Source organism: Benincasa hispida, chromosome 12 (assembly GCF_009727055.1).
Source record: "Benincasa hispida cultivar B227 chromosome 12, ASM972705v1, whole genome shotgun sequence".
NCBI lineage: Eukaryota > Viridiplantae > Streptophyta > Magnoliopsida > Cucurbitales > Cucurbitaceae > Benincasa > Benincasa hispida.
The window spans coordinates 73821197-73826436 of record NC_052360.1 but is presented as its reverse complement, the minus strand read 5'-3'; positions in this window follow the sequence as shown (position 1 = coordinate 73826436).

Sequence of the window (5240 nt, the reverse complement as noted above, 5' to 3'; positions counted from 1 at the left end):
ATTTTGAAACTTTCAAAAGATTAGGACCAAATTGAAATAGAAACTAAATAGTAGGACCAAAATATATATTTATAATAACAATAATTAGTTTCTCTCTCAAATTATTGTACTTTGGAATAAATTTCAACATGGAATTTCATTTTTTAATTGTTTTGTTTGAAATAATTAGTTTTCCTAAGAAGTTAGACTTCTAATTGGCTAGACAAATAATATAATATTAAGATTCCCATCTTTCTTTCTTTCTTTTTTCTTCAAACACAAATTTCAGCCATTTGGAGCATAGTCCTAAACTTTTAAAAAAATCTAAATTATGTGAACTTAATTTTTCATAATTTGGAAACAACTATTTTTTTAAAAGAAAAATTAAAGTTATTTTCTTATTAATTAACCATTAATATAGATCAACAAAATTTAATATTTTTAAAAAACTTATAAATATCATAGAAAAGATGCAAATGTTAATAGTAGATTTATTTTAGTTATTGTATATAAAATAAAATAATTTAATATTTATTTACTAACTTGTCGAGGTATAAGGCTACAACAATTCCAAACTAAAATATGTATTCTTTCCCAAGAGATATAAAGGTTGAATTCCTCACTTGAACTACGTATGCATGAATAATTTTTCTTTTTCTTTTTTGAATAAAGTACTAGAGGTCGATGAATAAGTAGGAGACTTATTTTTTAGATATTCAAACCAAATTGAAAATTGCACAAAAGATGTCGAAGTGAAATTAACTCAATGATAATTGACATACACTCACTCCCTTGAAATCAGAGGTTGGATCTTTTGTCTCTCTAAAAAATATTTTTGAAGGAAAAAAACCAAAAATGATTAAAGACTTTAAATATTTTTTACCAATAAAAAGAGGTCAATTTTTTAAAAATGATTAATATGAATAGAGTTAATAATTTAATAAACATTTTGAAAGTGAAAACTTCAAAATTCAATTTATATAGTAGCAAGAACGAGAGTCGAGAGTTGATCACGCACTCACATTAAGGTTATTTTGGTAATTTAACGCTATGATGAAGCAAGCAAAATGTTAAAAAAAGAAAAAAAAAAAAAGTAGGTTTTAAAAAGTGGGTAGATTCTATTTTTTGCCAAAAAAAAAAAAATGGTCAACTCAACAATTATTCCTCATATTTGGTATCTAAATTTAATTATGACTTGTATAATAATATTTCACGACTAATAAATAATTACATATCTCAAAATTTATAAAAGGTATCTTTTCAAGTTATACATAATTAGCTTAATCTTAATTGGCATATACTCACCTTTAAAATTGGAGATTCTATCTTTCACTCTAGTTGTTTTACTAAAAAATCGGTTAAAGCAACATAGTAATTATAATAAATTATAAATCTAAAACACAAACTACATAAACTTCACCATATCATTTTCTTTTTCAATATGAACATAGTTTTACTAGCATAAAATATTTACTCTCGACCAAGAGAGAGATTCAAAATTTTCCTTCCCACTATATTTTTGAATTCAAAAAAGAAAAAAAAAAATTCCATTCTTTTACGAAAAATCAAACACGTGTTATATAGCAGACCGAACATAGATTAAAACGGTAGATGAATGTAGAAAAGATTAGAGTAGATTTTGTTAGGATATATATATATATGGTACAAATAATTGAAGAATAGAATGGAAGTAGGCAATAATGTAGGCCAAAACATACCTTTGGATGGATAGTGGGGTTCCATTAATTGATGTTTGATCCAAAGCTGAATAATGTGGGGGAGTGGTGGGTGGGATATTAATCTCTAATTCATTGCCAATAATTGTCAAAGGCATGGGAGCTGACTCTATTGTATGTTTATTGTTGGTGGCCTTTCATGCTCTTAAATTCCCATAGGAACCTTCCAAGGCTCATGTGTGAGTATGTTTTTTTCCTTTTCTTTTCTAGTAAATCACATTAGGATACGAGGGATCGAATCTTCGACTTCTAAAGATGAAGATCATGTCAATTACTGTTGAACTTAAATATATTATCAGACGTTTGAACTTCTGACTTCGAAGTTAATGATACAAGCATTATGTTAGTTGAACTATGTTCATTTTGACAATGTTTAAGAGAAGTTACTAATATCTTATTGAATTAATATGATAAAAAAAACTTTTGAGAAGAGATATTTATCACCTATTTTTTAAAATCGGTCAATTAAGTTAATTGAAATTAATTGTTGAAGTTCAGAGTATAAATTGTTACATTCACCGAATGTTAATAAGAAAATCTAAAATTAAACGAATTATGAAATTGAAATAGTTACAAAAGTTCAATATTGATACATTTTTTTTTAAGTTCTAGATTTGAATTATATAATAATTATTAGTTCATTTAAGAATATAAATTGACTTTTTTTTCCCAAAACTTTATTCTTATTCTTATTATTATTTGTTCTACTTCCACTAAAATGCATAAGTAGTGCATTTAATAGTAGAAAATTTTATGAACAATACATTGAGTGATATGTATAAGATGTGCAATGTCCATAACTTGGGTTCTTTTATTAAATGTTTTATCAAAATTTGGTGTCCATGACTAAAAAGGTGTTAATGAATATGGTGTGATTTTGATTAGATGCTTATTTATTTTAGACTAATTAATTAATTACATGTCAATATTATTATTGGAAGTGTGTGACAACAAGTAGTGTGATATTAAAGTGACCGTTTACAAAGACTTGAATGAGACAATTCTAATTACCTTGTCATATTGAGTCGAACTTATTTATTATAATCCATTAAAATAATTTAGTCGTCTTTTATTTTAAGTTGATGTGAAAATTCGAACATAAAATGAACTTAGCTAATCTTTCACATGACAACAATAATAAATTTGTTTAAGTAGAAAAATATGACTTACAAAAGAGGAAGATTTGCACATCGATGTATGTGATGTTTGCCACAGATGATTAGATCAAAAAATAAAATAATGTGGAAGCTTAAGACTTTGAGTGATGCTTACTACACGCACTTCCAGACATATTAAATATAAAATTACAAGTTCACGAAAGACTTATTCTACTTTTAAAGTTGATGAACTTTCTTGACACAAAGACAAACCTCAAAGTTTACGGATTGATGAACTTTCTTGACACAAAGACAAACCTCAAAGTTTATGGATTGATGAACTTTTTTGACACAAACATCAAAGTTTAAGGACTAAACTATTATGGTTAAAAAAAACTTTTGGTCTCTCATTAACATAGTTGCTAAACTTTAACTGGTGATGATTTAATCATTGTATTCTCAAATAATTAACAATTTAGTCCATGAACTTTAATTAGTAATAATTTAGTCCCTTTCTATGAAGCACATATACAGATATGATTACGATCGGATACGGCGATTCGTCAATTTCTAAAAAACTAAGATACGGATACGTCTAAGGATATGTCACTTTTTTATATATATTTTTAAAAAACGAGGATATTGATACGTTGAAGATACATTTTTTTCTTTAAAAAAATCTAGGATATAGATAAATTTAGCATACAAGTTAATAACAATAGCACAAAATAGAATACAAACATTGAAATACAATACAAAAAAAGCAACATCTAAGATGTTGAAGTACAATAGTTAATAATATGCAATAGAAAAGTGACTCATATTGCAAAGAAGAAGAAGAAAAGATTAGAGAGAGAAGTATGAAGATAAACGAAGAATTTATTGTTGAAAACATCCAAATAGTTTATATTTTGGTAGACTTTGTGGGGACTCAAATGTGAAGATGAAGATTAGATGATTCTAGTCTATGGTTTGGTCCGTTATTTATTTATTTTTATTTTAGTTTTGGACTCGAGTAGTGAGCTTTGTAAATAGGTTGCGTAATTTTAGATTGGGAAAAATTATATCAATTACTTGCCTTTTTTCTTAAAGAAAAAATACGCATAGAAATAGATACGTCAAATCGCGTGTCAGATACGTATCTGGAAAGTATTTGAAAATATAGATACGTCAAATCGCGTGTCAGATACGTATCTGCGAAGTATCTAGAAGTATCGGTATCCGATACGTGTCTGATACTGATTCTTTGTCTAATATGAAGTATAGGTGCTTCATAAGTCCCTTTTATAAAAAATATTACTATGATTTAATGGGATATTTCTTACATATTTTGATTGATAACTTGATTAAAAATGTATTTTATTTATAAACTTTAAAGACTAAGTTGTAACGTAATAAAATTTGACATTTAGTTTTGATGATTTTTTTTATGAAATGAACTAAATTGCTATAAGTTCAAAATATAGGAACTAAATTATTACTTAATAAAGTTCAAAGACTAAAATATTAAAATTTGAAAGTTGAACTAAATCGTTACCAAATAAAGTTTAGAAACTAAATTATTACGAAAGTTTAGAGATCAAACATATTTTTAAACAACTATCTTAATATATACAGATTTTAGTGGAAGATCTAGAAATTTTATATAATTTAGTAAAAATAAATGTAATTGGGGTTTGAACCTGGATTTAAGAGGGGATAGCAGATAGATTCATCATTGGGATTTTAATACTATGCCAAATATATATATATATATAAAGAGCATAGAGTTGAGGGGGGCTCGAGCCCCTAGATCCATACTAAATCTATCTTTGATTTCAATTCATTCTCCAAACCAATATTACTTTCATTCTAATGAATAAATTATCATAAATAATTTACTATGTGTATGAGATAAAAAGTCAAAATATTCATGAGAACATTTTAAAAATTAGGGGAAAAAAACTAACAAACAAATAACTAGAAATAATTCAAGAAGTAATAAGAATATTCCAAGAAAAATTGGGAAAAAAAATTCAAAGCCTTAACAAAATTCTTTTCTTTTAGTGATCAAGAATTTTTCAATGTTGAGATGTGAAGAAAACAAAAAAAAGAGTAAGAATATAGGGAGAATTAATAATAAATTTTGAGACCATCATCATGATTTAAAAAGAAAGTTTTGGAATTGATATAATGGCACAAAGTATCACTTGAGTCCAAAGTTACTCCAAGAGTTAAGCAAACAATGTCATTGATTAGAGAGATACTCTAATGGTTTGGCCTTTACATAATTTCTCACTTCACAAGTAATGCTTTTCTTCTTCCATTATATATTATAAATCAAATTTTAAATTCATCCAATTATTTTTTTTTAAAAAAATATATATATTACCTCATTTCATTTTTTTGATTTTAATTCATATACTTTCAATTGTCCAATTTTAATCTG